Source organism: Erinaceus europaeus, chromosome 9, assembly GCF_950295315.1.
Source record: "Erinaceus europaeus chromosome 9, mEriEur2.1, whole genome shotgun sequence".
Lineage (NCBI taxonomy): Eukaryota > Metazoa > Chordata > Mammalia > Eulipotyphla > Erinaceidae > Erinaceus > Erinaceus europaeus.
This window is the reverse complement of record NC_080170.1, coordinates 69,582,155-69,600,883: the sequence shown is the minus strand read 5'-3', so window position 1 is coordinate 69,600,883 and position 18,729 is coordinate 69,582,155. Positions and strand designations below refer to the sequence as shown.

At 41.1% G+C, this 18,729-nt stretch overlaps 1 long non-coding RNA gene across 1 annotated transcript in view; it reads right to left on the bottom strand.

Annotated features, from left to right (window-relative positions):
• The window catches only part of LOC132540442 (uncharacterized), a 45,649-nt gene extending 32,912 nt beyond the window's left edge, over window positions 1-12,737 (bottom strand). Inside the window, exon 1 of the long non-coding RNA XR_009551629.1 lies at window positions 12,695-12,737. This is a non-coding gene — a long non-coding RNA (uncharacterized LOC132540442). The remainder of the gene's footprint in view (window positions 1-12,694) is intronic.
• Between the last annotated feature and the right edge of the window lie 5,992 nt (window positions 12,738-18,729).

Genomic DNA, 18,729 nt, shown 5'->3' with positions numbered 1-18,729 from the left:
TATATTGAAGATTAAGTCCTTCCCACCTACCTGAAAAAATCTTTTGTGCAATACTTGAAAAGGCTGCATAAGTAAACTGTATTTTTTATTATCTTTACTTATTGGATACAGACAGCCAGAAATCGAGAGGGAAGGGGTAATAGAGAGGGTGAGAGACAGAGAGACACCTGCAGCCTTGCTACACCACTTGTGAAGCTTTTCCCTTGCAGGTGGGGGAGGAGGGCTCAAACCGGGGACCTTGTGCATTATAACATGTGCGCTCAACCAGGTGCACCACCACCCAGACCAGTAAACTGTAAATTTATTAGTCAGGGAGGTAGCACACCAGGTTGAGCACACATGATATATGTTCAAGTTTCCAGTCAATTGGTGAAGCAGTACTCCAGGTCTTTTTCTCCCCCTCTCTATCTCCTCCTTCCTTTCCAATTTCTCTCTGTATGTATAAAAATAGGGGCCAGGTGGGGCGCACCTGGTTGAGCACACATACTACAGTGCTCAAGGACCTGGGTTCAAGCCCCCAGCCCCCACCTACAGGAGGAAAGCTTTACAGATGGTGAAGCAGTGCTGCAGGACTCTCTCTCTCTCATCTCCCACTCCCCTGTCAATTTCTGTCTGTCTCTATCCAACAAATGAAGGTAATAAAAATAAAATCTCATAAATAATGAATAACTAAATAAAATATTTTAAGAAAGTGTAAATTTAGTTATCTGTCTTTAGTTAATATTAAGATGTTTTTTAAAAGAAATGTTGGAGTAGATAGGATACTGGTTATACAAAAGACTTTCTGGCCAGAGATTCTGAAGTCCCAGGTTTAACTCCTTACACCAACAAAAGCCAAGAGTTATGCAGTGTTCTAATAAAAATAAAAATTTACAAAATTTAATAAAGCAACATAACTTAAAAGCCTATAATCTGGACAAATAAATCCAGGTCTTAATTACACCATCTTCAAACTGCTTGTCCTTTAATAATGTATGGAAGGTCATCGGTTTAACTGTTTCTCTTTTCATTTATAAATTGGGAATCCTACTTAACATGATTTTAAAGTGTTTCCCTGAGGACTATATAAATTAACATAGTAGTATTTAAGATTTATAATGAGCTCTCAAATATTTGCTATTATCTTAGCAATACTAATAACATAATAGAGCTCACAGTTTTGCTTCTTATATTTATTTATTTCCCTTTTGTTGCCCTTGTTGTTTTTCACTGTTGTTATAGTTAATATTGTAGTTTTTATTAAAGTCGTTGTTGGATAGGACAGAGAGAAATGGAGAAAGGAGGGGAAGACAGAGAGGGGAGAGAAAGATAGACACCTGGAGACCTGCTTCACTGCTTGTGAAGTCACTCCCCTGCATGTGGGGAGCCAGTGGCTGGAACCGAGATCCTTATGCTGGTACTTCTGCTTTGTGCCACCTGTGCTTAACCTACTGTGCTACCGCCTGACTCCCAGCTCACAGTTTTGCAAAGTACTACTGGATAAATGCATACAGTTTTATAAGCTAGGATGCAACAATTCCAAATAAACTGAGATAATGTACCATGACTTATTTTCCTTGGCTGAACATTTTCTTTTCATATTTTAGATGCTCATTCCTAAGCCTTGGCAGCTTAAACAGTGATGGGCATTGCCGAGTCATTTCGCAACTGTTTAATTTTTTAATCAACAATTAATTGGTACAGCATAATAAATCTAAAAACTGAAAATGGGCACATTAGACAACCCCCACATTTTTATTGAAATGACTCAACCACCACTAAATAGTGATCCTGATATTATACATCAGTGAATATCCTTGAATAGACTGGAGTAGGTCTAGGAGGATAATGTAAATTAGTCTAACTAAGTACACCCCTTTAGACATGCAACATACCTGAGATTGGCAGTGGCTGGTGACGGGGGGGGAGGACATCTTTAGATTCCCTATCCAGATAGTGACTATAATCCACTTTTCATTTTGCCGTATTTATTCCCATCACCAAGTTAAAAATCTTGGAAATAAACACTTGCCTGATCAGGTGAGGTGAGTCAACCCCTTCATAAATTAAGACACAGTTGATGAATATCTTTGGATTGTATCTCCTGCATGCGTTCACCTCCTCTAGCTGATGAATATCTTTGGGCTGTAAATTCTGCATGTGCTCACATCCTAGTTGATGAATATCTTTGGGCTGTAACTGCTACATGTGCTCACCTCCTCCTAGTTGATGAATATCTTTGAGCTCTATCTCGTATATGTGCTCAAGTCCTAGTAGACGAATATCTTTGGCCTGTATCTCCTTCATAAGATCACCTCCTGTAGTTGATAGATATCTTTGGGCTGTGTATCTGGCATGTACTCACCTCCTGTAGTTTATGAATATCTTTGGGCTGTATCTCCTGCATGTGCTCACTTCCTCCTAGTTGATGAATATTGTTGGGCTGTAAGTCTGGCATGTGCTCACCTCCTCCTAGTAGACGAATATTGTTGGGCTGTAAGTCTGGCATGTGCTCACCTCCTCCTAGTAGATGAATGCCTTTGGGCTGTATCTCCTTCATGTGCGCACCTCCTATAGTTGATGAATATCTTTGGGCTATATCTCCTGCATGTGCTCACCTACTCTAGTTGATGAATATCTTTAGGCTGTATTTACTGGCATGTGCTCACCTCCTGTAGTTGATCAATATTTTTGGGCTGTGTCTCCTGCATGTGCTCACCTCCTCCTAGTTGATGAATATCTTGGAACTGTATCTCCTGCATGTGATCAGAAGCTAGCAGACGAATATCTTTGGGCTGTATCTCCTTGATGTGCTCATCTCCTGTAGTTGATGAATATATTTGGCCTGTATCTCCTGGCATGTGCTAACCTCCTCCTAGTTGATGAATATGTTTGTGCTGTATCTCCTGAATGTGCTCACTTCCTCCTAGTTGATAAATATCTTTTGGCTGTAACTCCTGCATGTGCTCACCTCCACCTAGTGGATGAATATCTTTGGGCTGTAAATCCTGGCATGTGCCGACCTCCTAGATGATGAATAACTTTGACTTGTATATCCTGCATGTGCCCCCCTTCCTCTAGCTGATGAATATCATTGGGCTGTATCTCCTGCATGTGGTCACCTACTCTAGTTGATGAATATCTTTGGGCTGAATCTCCAGGCATGTGATCACCTCCTCTAGTTCATGAATATCTTAGAGCTTTATCTCCTGCATGTGCTCACCTCCTCCTAATCGATGAATATTTTTGGGCTGTATCTCCTGCATGTTGTCACCTCCTCCTAGTTGATGAATATATTGGGACTGTATCTCCTGCATGTGATCACCAACTAGTAGATGGATATCTTTGGGCTGAAGTTGATGAATATCTTTGGTCTGTATCTCCTGCATGTGCTAACCTCCTCCTAGTTGATGAATATCTTTGGGCTGTATCTACTGGCATGTGCTCACCACCTAGTTGATGAATATCTTTGGGCAGTATCTCCTGGCATGTTACACCTCCTCTAGTTAATGAATATCTTTGGACTGTATCTCCTGCATGTGCTCACCTCTTAGTTGATGAATATCTTGGGGCTGTATCAACTAGCATGTGCTCACTGACACCTAGTTGATGAATACCTTTGGGCTGTTAACTACTGCATGTGCTCACCCCCTCTAGTTGATTAGTATCATTAGGCTATATCTCCTGCATGTGTTCACTTCCTCCTAGTTGATAAATATCTTTGTGCTGTATCTCCTGCATGTGCTTAACTCCACCTAGTTGATATATATCTTTGGGCTGTATCTCCTGGCTCATGCCAACCACCTAAATGATGAATAACTTTGAGCTGTATATCCTGCATGTGCTCACCTCCTCTAGCTGATGAATATCATTAGGATGTATCTGCTACATGTGCTTACCTACTCTAGTTGATGAATATTTTTGGGCTATATCTCCTGGCATGTTGTCACCTCCTCTATTTGAGGAATATCTTCGGGCTGTATCTCCTACATGTGCTCATATCCTAGTTGATGAATATATTTGGGCTGTAACTCCTGAATGTGCTCACCTCCTTCTAGTTGATGAATATTTATGGGCTGATTATTTGGCATGTGCTCACCTCCTAGAAGATGAATATTATTGAGCTGTATCACCTTCATGTGCTCACCTCCATAGTTGATGAATATCTTTTGGCTGTATCTCCTACATGTGCTCACCTCCTCTAGTTAATGAATATCTTTGGGCTGAATCTCCTGGCATATGCTCAACTCCTAGTTGATGAACATCTTTGGGATATATCTCCTGGAATTTGCTCACCTCCTAGTTAATGAATATCTTTGGGCGGTATCTCCTGCATGTGCTCCCCTCCACCTAGTTGATGAATATCTTTGGGCTTTATCTCCTGGAATGAGCGCACCTCCAATAGTTGATGAATATATTTGGGCTGTATCTCCAGGAATGTGCTCACCTCCTAGCTGATGAATATCTTTGGGCTGTATCTCCTGGCATGTTGTCACCTCCTCTAGTTGATGAATATCCTTGGGTTGTATCTCCTGCATGTGCTCACCTCCTAGTTGATAAATATCTTTGGGCTGTATCTCCTGGCTTGTACTCACCTCCTCTAGTGATGAATATCTTTGGGCTGTATCTCCTGGCATGTGCTCACCTCCTCCTAGTTGATGAATATCTTTGGGCTATATCCTGGCTTGTGCTCAACTCCTAGTTGATGAATATCTTTGGGCTGTATCTCCTGTCATGTGCTCACATCATCCTAGTTGATGAGAATCTTTGGGCTGTAACTCCTGCATGTTCTCACCTCCACCTAGATGATGAATATCTTTGGGCTGTATCTCCTTCATGTGCTCACCTCCTAGTTGATGAATATGTTTGTGCTGTATCACCTGTATGTGCTCACCTCCTCCTATTTGATGAATATCTTTGAGCTGTATCTCCTACATGTGCGCACCACCTCCTAGTTGATGCTTATCTTTTGGTTGTATCTCCTTCATTTGCTCACCTCATAATTGATGAATATCTTTGGGCTATATCACCTGTATTTGCTCACCCCCATTATTTGGTGATTATCATTGGGCTATATCTCCTGCATATGCTCACCTCCTAGTTGACAAATATCTTTGAGCTATATCTCCTGGCATGTACTCAACTCCTAGTTGATGAATATCTTTGGACTGTATCTCCTGGCATGTGCTCACCTCCTAGTTGATGAATATATTTGGGCTGTAACTCCTGGCATGTGCTCTCCTCTAGTTCATGGATATCTATGGGCTGTATCTCCTGGCATGTGCTCACCTCCTCTATTTGGTGAATATCTTTGGCTGTATCCCCTGGAATGAGCTAACCTCCTCCTAGTTGACTAAAATCTTTTGGCTATATCTCCTGCATGTGCTCACCTCCACCTACTTCATGAATATCTTTGGGATGTATCTCCTGGCAATGCTCACTTCCACATAGTTGATTAATATCTTTGGGCTGTATCTCCGGCATGTGCTCACCTCCTAGTTGATGAATATGTTTGTGCTGTATATCCTGCATGTGCTCACCTCCTCTATTTGGTGAATATTTTTGGACTGTATCTCCTGGCATGTGCTTAATTCCTAGTTGATGAATATCTTTGGGCTGTATCTCCCTGCATGTGCTCACCTACTAGTTGATGAATATCTTTGGGCTGTATCTTCTGCATGTGCTCACCTCCTCCTAGTTGATTAATATCTTTGGGGTGTATCTCCTGCATGTGCTCACCTCCACCTATTTGATGAATATCTTTGGGCTGTATCTAATGGCATGTGCTCACGCCTCCTAGTTGATGAATATATTTGGGCCGTAACTCCTGCATATGCTCACCTCCTCCTAGTTGAAGAATATCTTTGGTCTGTTTATCCGGCATGTGCTCACCTCCTAATAGATGAATATCTTTGAGCTGTATCTCCTTCATGGGCTCAGATCCCGTAGTTGATATATTTCTTTAGGCTGTATCTCCGGTATGTGCTCACCTCCACCTAGATGATGAATATCTTTGGGCTGTATCTCCTTCATGTGTTCACCTCCTAATTGATAAATATATATGTGCGGTATCTCCTGCATGTGCTCACCTCCTTTATTTGGTGAATATCTTTGGGCTGTCTCTCCTGCATGTGCTCACCTCCACCTAATTGGTGAATATCTTTGGGCTGTATCTCCTGGCATGTGCTCACCTCCTCTAGTTCATGAATATATTTGGGCTGTATCTAATGGCCTCTGCTCACCTCCTCCTAGTTGATGATTATCTTTGGGCTGTTCATCCTGTTGTGCTCACCTCCAAGTAGATGAATATCTTTGAGCTATATCTCCTTCATGTGTGCAACTCTTAATTGATAAATATGTATGTGCAGTATCTCCTGCATGTGCTCACCTCCTATATTTGGTGAATATCTTTGGGCTGTATCTCCTGCAGACGCTCACCTCTTCTAGTTGATGAATATCTTTGGGCTGTATCTCCTGGCATGTACTCGCCTCCTCTAGTGATGAATATCTTTGGGCTGTACCTCCTGGCATGTGCTCAACTCCTAGTTGATGAATATCTTTGGGTTGTATCTCCTGGCATCTGCTCACCTCCTAGTTGATGAATATTTTTGGGCTGTATCTCCTGCATGTGTTCCCCTCCACCTAGTTGATGAATGTTTTTGGTCTGTATCTCCTGACATGAGCTCACCTCCAATGGTTGATGAATATATTTGGGCTGTATCTCCAGGCATGTGCTCACCACCTAGTTGATGAGTATCTTTGGGCTGTATCTCCTGGCATGTTGTCAAATCCTCGATTTGATGAATATCTTTGGGATGTATCTCCTGCATGTGCTCACCTCCTAGTGGATAAATATCTTAGGGTTGTAACTCCTGCATGTGCTCACCTCCACGTAGTTGATCAATATCTTTGGGATGTATCTCCTGCATGTTCTCACCTGCTAGTTGGTGAATATCTTTGGGCTGTATCTCCTTCATGTGCTCACCTCCTAGTTGATGAATATGTTTGTGCTGTATCACCTGTATGTGCTCACCTCCTCCTATTTGATGAATATCTTTGAGCTGTATCTCCTGCATGTGCGCACCACCTCCTAGTTAATGCTTATCTTTGGGCTGTATCTCCTTCATTTGCTCAACTCATAATTGATGAATATCTTAGGGCTATATCACCTGTATGTGCTCACCCCCATTATTTGGTGATTATCTTTGGGCTATATCTCCTGCATGTGCTCACCTCCTAGTTGACGAATATCTTTGAGCTGTATCTCCTGGCATGTGCTCACCTCCTACTTGATGAATATATTTGGGCTGTAATTCCTGGCATGAGCTCACCTCCTCCTAGTTGACTAAAATATTTGGGCTGTATCTCCTGCATGTGCTCACCTCCACCTACTTCATGAATATCTTTGGGATGTATCCCTTGGCATGTGCTCACTTCCACCTAGTTGATTAGTATCATTGGGCTGTATTTCTGGCATGTACTCACCACCTAGTTGATGAATATGTTGTGTCCTGAATGTGCTCACCTCCTCTATTTGGTGAATATTTTTGGGCTGTATCTCCTGGCATGTGCTCACCTACTAGTTGGTGAATATCTTTGGGCTGTATCTCTCTGCAAGTGCTCACCTACTAGTTGAATATCTTTGGACTGTATCTCCTGCATGTGCTTACCACCTCCTAGTAGATTAATATCTTTGGGGTGTATCTCCTGCATGTGCTCACCTCCACCTATTTGATGAATACCTTTGGGCTGTATCTCCTGGCATGTGCTCACCTCCTCTATTTTATGAATATCTTTGGGCTGTATCTCCTGGCATGTGCTCAACTCCTAATTTTATGAATATGTTGGGGCTATATCTCCTGGCATGTTGTCACCTCCTCTAGTTGATGAATATCTTTGGGCTGTATCTAATGGCATGTGCTCACCACCTCCTAGTTGAAGAATATATTTGGGCTGTAACTCCTGCATATGATGATCTTCTCCTAGTTGATGAATAACTTTGGGCTGTTTATCCGGCATGTGCTCACCTGCAAGTAGTGAATATCTTTGAACTGTATATCCTTCATGGGCTCAGATCCCATATTTCTTGAGGGTGTATCTCTGGTATGTGCTCACCTCCACCTAGTTGATGAGTATCTTTGGGTTGTATCTCCTACATGTGCTCACCTCCTAATTGATGAATATGTATGTGCGGTATCTCCTGCATGTGCTCACCTCCTCTGGTGAATATCTTTGGGCTGTATCTCCTGCATATGCTCACCTCCACTATTTGGTGAATATCTTTGGGCTGTATCTCCTCCATGTGCTCACCTCCACCCAGTTGATGAATATCTTTGGGCTGTATCTCCTGGCATGTGCTCATCTCCACTAGTTCATGAATATATATGGGCTGTATCTTATGGCATGTGCTCACTGCCTCCTAGTTGATGAATATATTTGGGCTGTAAAACCTGCATGTGCTCATCTCCTCCTAGTTGATGAATATCTTTGGGCAGTAAATCCGGTTGTGCTCACCTCCTAGTAGATGAATATCTTTGAGCTGTATCTCCTTCATGTGCGCACCTCCTAATTGATGTATGTGCGGTATCTCCTGCATATGCTCACCTCCTATATTTGGTGAATATCTTTGGGCTGTACCTCCTGGCACGTGCTCAACTCCTAGTTGATGAATATCTTTGGGCTGTATCTCCTGGCATCTGCTCACCTCCTAGTTGATGAATATTTTTGGGCTGTATCTCCTGCATGTGCTCCCCTCCACCTAGTTGATGAATATTTTTGGTCTGTATCTCCTGACATGAGCTCATCTCCAATAGTTGAATATATTTGGGCTGTATCTCCAGGCATGTGCTCACCACCTAGTTGATGAGTATCTTTGGGCTGTATCTCCTGGCATGTTGTCAACTCCTCGATTTGATGAGTATCATTGGGATGTATCTCATGCATGTGCTCACCTACTAGTTGGTGAATATCTTTGGGCTGTATCTCCTTCATGTGCTCACCTCCTAGTTGATGAATATGTTTGTGCTGTATCACCTGTATGTGCTCACCTCCTCCTATTTGATGAATGTATCTCCTGCATGTGCGCACCACCTCCTAGTTAATGCTTATCTTTGGGCTGTATCTCCTTCATTTGCTCAACTCATAATTGATGAATATCTTTGGGCTATATCACCTGTATGTGCTCACCCCCATTATTTGGTGATTATCTTTGGGCTATATCTCCTGCATGTGCTCACCTCCTAGTTGACGAATATCTTTGAGCTGTATCTGCTGGCATGTGCTCACCTCCTACTTGATGAATATCTTTGGGCTGTATCTCCTGGCATGTGCTCACATCCTCCTAGTTGATGAGTATCTTTGGGCTGTAACTCCTGCATGTGCTCACCTCCTAGTTGACGAATATCTTTGTGCTGTATCTCCTGGCATGTGCTCACCTCCTAGTTGATGAATATATTTGGGCTGTAACACCTGGCATGTGCTTACCTCCTCTAGTTCATGAATATCTATGGGCTGTATCTCCTGGCTTGTGCTCACCTCCTCTATTTGGTGAATATCTGTCACTGAGTATGTCTCTGTCTACCGCCTCGAAGCTAGCCCAGCCTGCTGGAGCCCCGAACGTTAACAACAAATATCCATCACTTAATGATGGATGGTCTTTTTCGCCAATAACAGACCACCCCGCCATCTGGGTGGGACTCTAGTTAGGGGAACCTTGTATTTCCATATAGATTTGATGGGCCTGGACCTTTACTAGATCCCTCTATCCATCATCAGTGGTCACTTCCATCAGGAACATCATCATAAACCCTCTCATGGGGCCTCTCCAGAACCTTGCCCTCACAGTAGAGCAGCAATGGCAGGGACTACACCACTCTCCAAAAGGAGGCTGGGTCATCATGCTCTGCCAATCAAGGAAGACTGGTCCTGAAATGAGTGAAACCTAGAATGTCCCCAGTTGTTACCAGAGGCTGTGAGCTCAGACTCACAGCTAAATGTGAATATAAATACACCTTGTGTCTGATCGACGAGGTAAACAGTTAATTGTCTTTGTATACTTTTTTAAGTTTGGGAGCTACTCTTTGCCTTAGTCCAGCTTTCTAGCCCTATTCTCAGTTGTGACTACATTTCCCCAATGATTTTACTCCATCTGCATGTAAGCTATCAAGCTTAAACCGAAATGACTAAAGTCATGGGTCCTAAGGAACACATCTAAAATAGACTTCCTAGCTTCTCTCTACCCTAAGATGCCTATTCTCATAGATTCTATTCCTACTTCTTGGTGGCTGTTTATTGTTCAGTTTTATTAGTTTGTCTTGTTTTGTTTCTTGCTGCCTTTCAACCACCAAGTTGCAGGTACTACTATGATGCCATTCTGACTCCCTGGGCAGTGGACCTTATCTATGTGTCCTGTAGACATCAATGTGTCACCTCTCCAGAGCCCTACCCCACCAGAAAAAAGATAGAAACAGGCCGGGGGTATGGATCAACCACCAATGCCCATCTCCAGTGGAGAAGCAATTACAGAAGCCAGAACTTCCATCTTCTACACCCTCAAAAGTATGTTGGTCTATACCGCCAGAGGCAGAGCAATAGTAGGGGACAATGACCAGCAGGCTGTAAACTCCTATTCTGTCAAAGAAAGGAGTGAAGAGAGGGAAAATGGGAAGGATATTCTGAAGTAGCAATAGGTGTTGGTGTGACTTAGAAAGGAAGGGAACCATAGGAAAAAATGGGATATATATATATATATATATGAATATATATATATAGTTATATAAATAATAGTCAACACATATCTTTGACCTCTGGAAAACTACAGCAGATTCCAATGGAGGAAATAGGTCACAGAACTCGAGGTGGAGACAATACGGAATTAGGTATAGAATGGAATACTACTTACTTACTAAGAAAGATGAATTCATCTTCTTCACCTCATCTTTGATGGAGCTTGAAGGAATCATGTTAAGTGAGATAAACCAAGAAGAGAAGGATGAATATGGCATGATTCCACTCCTGGACAGTAGTGGAGAAATAACTTGAGTGGTCTAGTTGCCATTATATTTTATGATCTCTCTGAATTATTACTAGAGACCTAAATGAGTCTATGAACCAATTAATTATCTTATAGAAATCTGACAGATAGGGAGTCGGGTTGTAGCGCAGCGGGGGAAGCGCAGGTGGCGCAAAGCACAGGGACCAGCATAAGGATCCTGGTTCGAACCAAGGCTCCCTACCTGCAGGGGAGTCGCTTGACAGGCGGTGAAGCAGGTCTCCAGGTGTCTTTCTCTTCTCCTATCTGTTTTCCCCTCCTCTCTCCATTTCTCTCTGTCCTATCCAACGACAACAACAATAATAACTACAACAATAAAAACAACAACAAGGGCAACAAAAGGGAATAAATAAATTAAATAAATAAAAGAAATGCGACAGATGACTTAATACTTTATTTTCAAAAAAGTGCTACCTTGAGATCCATGAAACATGTTCCTTAGCTGGGAATAGTCTAGATTATATTTACAAATGCCTCTTTGGTGAGGCTTTTTTAAAACTTGTTTGGCTGTTTACTTATTTTTCAAGAGTACTGCTTAGCTCTGATTTATGATGGTGCTAGGGATTAAATCTCAGAACACCGAACTTCGGGTATGAAAGTGTTTTAAATAACCATTTTTCTATGTCTTCAGCCACTTTGTAAGTTTTTTTTTTAACATTGTTTTATCGATTGGGCAAAGAGAAATGGGGAGAGGGATGGAAATGTAGAGACAGCTATATCACTGTTTCATGATTCTTTCCCTCTGTAGGTGGGGACTGGGGGCTTTAACCAGATCTTTGTGCATGGTAACATGGACACTTAACCAGGTATTCCACTTCTTTTTTTTAATATTTATTTATTTAATAATAAGAAAGATAGGAGGAGAGAGAAAGAACCAGACAGCACTCTCGTACATTTGCTGCCAGGGATTGAACACAGGACTTTACATCTGAGAGTCCAATAATTTATTCACTACGCCACCTCCAAGACCACCCAGGTATCCACTTCTTGCACTCTTCCTTTCATAAACTTTTTAAAGTGATTATTATGAACAAAAGTATTTCAATAAAACTAATTTTTATTTTACTATATATATATATTCTTTTTTAGGTTTTACTTTACAAAATTTAAAAGAGAAACCAGAGCACTATCAGTTGCACTATCTCATACATACCTCTTTTCTGTAAAGTTAATAAGCCATTGTATCAAAGCAGTTAATATACATAGTTAGGTTCAAGCAAGCCATTTAATTAGGTATTTATAACCTGCTAGGTCGGATGGGAAAAAAAAAACATGATACATAGTATTAATGTGTGTTTTCATAACTGGTTGAATAATTATACCCAGTGGTGATTTTAATGAATTTGTGTCAGCATGAAGGAAGATTTTTCAGATGATACACCACAGGCACTTGCCCTTGACCTTGTCTGATATGAACAGATTTATCAATGAGTGAGATAAAGCTATCCGTAGAAATGCTTATAGAAAATCAGTTACTTGCAATACAGAAAAGTGAGTAAATGCATTGGGTAACAAGAGCAGCATGAAGAAGTTTTTAACTAAAAGGTTAACAAAATCTAACAGTATGTAATTTGGTTGGAATAATTGTGAGAACCTGACTTGTAACCAAACTTCCAGTTGTCTAGATTCATTTTGAGGGGCATATAATGCAGCAATAGTACTTACATGAAAACACAGGGAGGAACATTTCTTGGAGGTGCATCAATGGTACACTATAATAATAAGAAGAAGCAGGAGATAAGAAAGAAGAAAATTAAGGCTATATTAATAAACATAGGGTTGCATAATTGATTCTTGTTTGGATTACCATACTCAGTTCTGATCAACAACATTTTAAGGACTATATAAATGCACAGATTACAGAATTTGCCTGCAACTTACATGGTAACAACTTAAAGTTATCTCATACTCAAAAAAACTGAAAGAAATGAGGAACTTTTAACCTGAAAATGACTATATTTGATGGCTATATTAGAATAGTATGGGGAGTTGAGTGGTAATGCAGTGGGTTAAGTGCAGGTTCAAGGCCCCAGCTCCCCACCTGCAGGGGTGTCACTTAACAGGCTGTGAAACAGGTCTGCAGGTGTCTATCTTTCTCTCCCTCTCTCTGTCTTCCCCTCGTCTCCATTTCTCTCTGTCCTCTCCTACAACGATGACATCAGTAACAACAATATATACTACAGTAATAGTAACTACAACAATAAAATAACAAGTGATTAAAAACTGGTTGTCGGGAGTTGGGTGGTAGCACAGCAGGTTACGTCCACGTGCGGCAAAGTGCAAGGACTGGCATAAGGACTGGCATAAGGATCGTGGTTCTAGCACTGGGTCCAAAAGGGAAAATAAAGAATAATTTTTTAAAGAAATATACAAAAAATGGTTGTCTTGTATACTAAGAATGTAACTGTCTCTTTAAAAAAAATTACTTTTGTTATAACCTAGGGTGGAAAAGATCACAGCATCACTCTGCATTTTTATTGTCAGTTATGAAATCCTTGGCAAGTCACATGGTCTATTTTTTTCTAATTATTTCTAGTAATCTCCCTGATGCTTATTCTGTTCCCTTAGAATAGGATTTTAATTTCTCAGGCTCTCTTTACTAAGTCTATATTAATTCACAAAAAATTGCATCGAGTGGCCTGGGAGGTAGCACAGTGGATGGAGCACTGGACTTAAAAGCATTCCATCCTGAGTTTGATTCCCCAGAATCTCATGTGCCAGAGTGATGCTCTGGATTGCTTTCTTGTAAGTAATTTCTTCTTTTTTTAATTTTGTATTTTTAAAATTAAAATATTCTATGTGGAGGAAGGACTATTTTGAATGGACCAAAGATACTTAATTAAAATTCTGCAAGAAATAATGAGGTATATTTTAGTTAAAAGCAGAACTACCTTAATGAGATATTTTCAACGATGGCAATATCTTTGTAAAAGGAATTGTCAAATACTATTTCCAGTGATGCTGACCCAAGTCAAGAAAAACTGAAATGACATTGTTCTATATGGTCAAGACTATAATCTGCTTTGGTGGTGGGTGTGGTGTAGAACTATACATTGTAAACTTAAAATCTTGTAACATACAATTAATAACAGATAAAAGAATTTTTAAAGAGTGTAATCTGAAAATGGCAACTCTACTAAGAAAAAGGTAGCTGGCTAATCTATCACTTCACAGTGAAGCCTTTTAATATCCTTAAGAGGTATTAATGTACCTATAAGTATTTCTAATAAAACAATCGTGTAATGATGGGCCAACAGGTAGATCATGCATTTTATCATGCACAGGGACCTGGGTTTGAATCTTGAGCTACCATATGTGAGTGTCTGCAGAGAGGAATCCCAAAGAGCTGTGAGGTACTGTGGTATCTTTCCTTTTCTCTCCTGGCCCCTCTCCCTCTATCAGATGTGTAGAACGCTGACCCATGGGGGTGTATTAATTTTGTGAAATCATTTGGTATGGCCATGCAAAGTTAACCTCGTCTTTTTTCATAACAACACTGAGGGATAGTTTTTAAGTTGATAATATTGTATGACCCATGAATGATGTTACAAATATCCAAATGATAGAAAAAAAAACTTGCCCACATTTAATCCTGAAAAAATGAAAAAGGAAAGGAAGAAAGAAAAAAGAGAAAAAGAAAAACAAATGACTGCCAGGAGTGGTATAATCATTGCTGGCAGCATGAGTATAGTCCCAGCAATAATCCAGGTGACAACAAATAAAAATAAATGTGTAACGAATACATAAATGTATGCATTTAGAACTGGAAAGTAGAGGGGGGTAGATGACGGCACAGCTGATAGAATTATCATGCTATAATGTACAAGGACCCGGGGATCAAGCTCCTGGTCCCCACCTGTGGTGGAAGGTTCTCAAGCAGTGGAGAAGTACTGTAGATTTCACTCTCCTCTTCTTCAACCCCTTTGTGTTTTTCTGTGTTTATCAGAAAATAAATATCAAAATAATAAAAAAAACTTGGGGGGGAGAAGAGGAAACTAAAGTACGAATACCATTAATTGGTCTATTTATATTTATTTTGACCTTTTTATTGTTGTTGTTGATATTAAAAGCAGGACCTGACCAAATTGTAAGTAGGACACCAAAGTGAAAACCCTGTGGTGAGGGGTAGACATGCAGCTTCCTGATCCAGTGGGGGGTGGGAGTGGGTGGGAGGGGTAGGTCACAGTTTTTTGGTGGTGGGAATGGTGTTTATGTACACTCCTAGCAAAATGTAGTCATATAAATCTCTAGATAATTAATATGCGAGGGGGAAATCAATTGTATGTCTCAAAGTTTTACAAAACACGAACTGAATCTTTTAAATATATAGGCTGTGTATTTGATATGCAGACTTTCTCAAAAGCCTAGACCAAGTAGATCAGAAGCATCCAATAGCACAGCTATATAGAAGATACTGTACAGAACACCATAACAAAAGGACTTTTCAAGGTTAAACCAATTAATGTGATAAATTTTTCAAAGTTAAACCAAATAATGTGATGATAACCTTAACTATCGATTGTCTTTTTGAACCCTAAGACAGCATGAACCTCACATCTCCACTATAGAGCCTCTACTTCCCCCAGTCCTGGAACCCTTGGATAGGGCCCACTTTCCTGTATGCCTCTCCCAATCCATATCAAATAATATTGCATCCGCCGATCACAACCTAATCAACACAATGATTGCCACCTCAACATGCTTCAGCTCAGACTGTGTCCAGAGACTTCACGTGTGGAATAACAACCCTTCAGTTTCATTACTCACTTGAGACCTTTCCTTTCATAGTATACTCTAATTCCATCTCAGGTGGTTCACTTGCTAATAAAGTCCCATAACCTAGATATACACCAGTTTCTGTGAGAGAGAGCATATGTTCACACGTATCCATAAACTACTGCAAAATATATACCTGAAAGCAGAAGTACACTAGAGTTTGCAGTGAGTACCTCCCTAACACTTCCTCTCCACTATTCCAGCTTTGGGTCCATGATTGCTCAACAATTTGTTTGGCTTCATATGTTAACTTTGTTTTCAGTCACCAGGTCCCAGATGCCATCAGGTTGCTGGCCAGGCTTCCCTGGATTGAAGACCCCACCAATGTGTCCTGAAGCTCAGCTTCCCCAGAGACACACCCTGCTAGGGAAAGAGAGAGGCAGACTGGGAGTATGGACTGAACAGTCAACACCCATGTTCAGCTGGGTAGCAATTACAGAAGCCAGACCTTCTACCTTCTGCAACCCTCAACGACCCTGGGTCCATGCTCCCAGAGGGATAGAGAATGGGAAAGCTATCAGGGGAAGGAGTGGGATATTGAGATTGGGTGGTGGGAATTGTGTGGTGTTGTACCCCTCCTACCCTATGGTTTTGTTAATTAATCCTTTCTTAAATAAAATAAAAATAAAAAAGAGGGGGTCGGGCGGTGGCACAGTGGGTTAAGCGCACGTGGCGCAAAGCGCAGGGACCGGGTACGGATCCTGGTTCGAGCCCCCGGCTCCCCACTTGCAGGGGAGTCGCTTCACGGGCGGTGAAGCAGGTCTGCAGGTGTCTATCTTTCTCTCCCCCTCTCTCTGTCTTCCCCTCCTCTCTTCATTTCTCTCTGTCCTATCCAACAACAAAACAACATCAACAATGGCAATAATAACCGCAACGAGGCTGCAACACCTAGGGCAACAAAAAGGGGGGAAAATGGCCTCCAGGAGCGGTGGATTCATGGTGCAGGTACCGAGCCCAGCAATAACCCTGGAAGAAAAAAAAAATAAAAATAAAAAAGAATAAAAAAATGAAAAAGGAAAGGAAGAAAGAAAAAAGAGAAAAAGAAAAAGAAATGACTGCCAAGAGTGGTATAATCATTGCTGGCAGCATGACTATAGTCCAAGCAATAATACAGGTGACAACAAATAAAAATAAATGTGTAATGAATACATGAATGTATGCATTTAGAACTGGAAAGTAGAGGGGGCCAGATGATGGCACAGCTGATAGAATTAACATGCTATGATGTACAAGGACCTGGGGATCAAGCTCCTGGTCCCCACCTGTGGTGGAAGGTTCTCAAGCAGTGGAGAAGTACTGCAGATTTCACTCTCCTCTTCTTCAACCCCTTTGTATTTTTCTGTGTTTATCAAAAAATAATTATCAAAATAATTTTAAAAACTTGTGGGTGGGGGAGAAGAGGAAACTAAAGTATGAATACCATTAATTGGCCTATTTATATTTATTTTGCCCTTTGTTGCCCTTTTTATTGTTGTAGATATTATTGTCGCTGTTAATGATGTTGTCATTGTTAGATAGGACAGAGAGAAATGGAGAGAGGAGAGGAAGGGAGAGAGGGGGAGAGAAAGATAGACACCTGCAGACCTGCTTCACCACCTGTGAAGAATCCTTCCTACAGGTGGAGGGCAGGAACATGGGTACTTGTGCATAGTATTAGTGTGCTTAACCAGGTGTGCCACCTTCAGACCCCGTAAATCCACTTTATCTTGTGGTCTTACCATACAATTTGTCTCATCTGAATAGCTCTAGGCCTCAAGACCACTATAAAATGTCTCTGCCAACTTTTTTTTTCTTTTTGGAATTTTAAATTTAAAAATTTTATTTGTGACTAATAGTAGGTTACAAAATTGCAAGATTACATTGCATAGTTCCACACTACACCAGGGTTCTGAGTCCCTGGTCCCTGGGTCCCCAGAGGCCTGTGTCCAGGCAGTGGCACCTCTGCCCAGACTCCCCCTCAGCCCAAGACCCAGCTCTGCAGGCCGCTGTGCTCCTAGGCCTCCCCAAGGAAGGCCCCAAACCCCACCGCCTGGTCCCCAAAGCAGGAACAGCCATAGTGTAACCTGCACAACGGCCCCCTAGAAGAAGAGTCTCCTCAGCACATAGCCCTCAAAATGGCGGCCTTGCACCCAGAGGTGGCCTCTTGCCTAGTCCCTGCCACACAGAGCACCTGTGTCACAGAGTCTGCATCTGGCTCTTGTAGGGGTGGGGTTTTGTGACATCAGGTCATCCCCTGCCCTCCAGACTGCACCTGTACACTGGAAGTCCCCAAGTCCCTAGTCTGTGGTTTTCATTAACAGAGGAACCTGGCTGGAAACCTGGGGAGCACAGTTATCAGTTGCTTGCTACTTGTGGTGGGCTATTTACATCCCATTTTTCAGTCTTATTTCTCACTTGTTCAATTTCCTGTCATTCATGTTTGTCTCTTTGTTCAACTTTCTTCTCATCAAGTTTAATCAACATGGAGACAAATAGAATATTCTGAAATTCCTCTTACAAGATCAAAACTTCTTAGACTCCATAATTCTATGACATGAGAAAGCAAGCATAGTGTAGGCCATATCTTTCATAGAGATAGATCTCCTGAATAACATATAATGAGTAAAAACTGATCTATTAAACAGAATGCACTCTAGAAAATGTTTACAATTCAATAACAAATCATAGAAGGATTTCACTGCAGGAAAATACAAAATATATTTAATGTAAAAAATATCAAGAAAAAAGTGAAAATCAAGTAATAAATTGAAACCCCATAATAAAACAAAGCAATATTAAGTAAAGTAAATTAACATATAACTAGTGTTATTACTAGAAAACTATTGTAAACTACCTCCCAAAAGGTAATGAACACAAGGTTGTCAGTTTTTCTGCTTTCATGTAGGACTGCCAGTGTAACCAGGTAATTAATATGAATGAAGAAG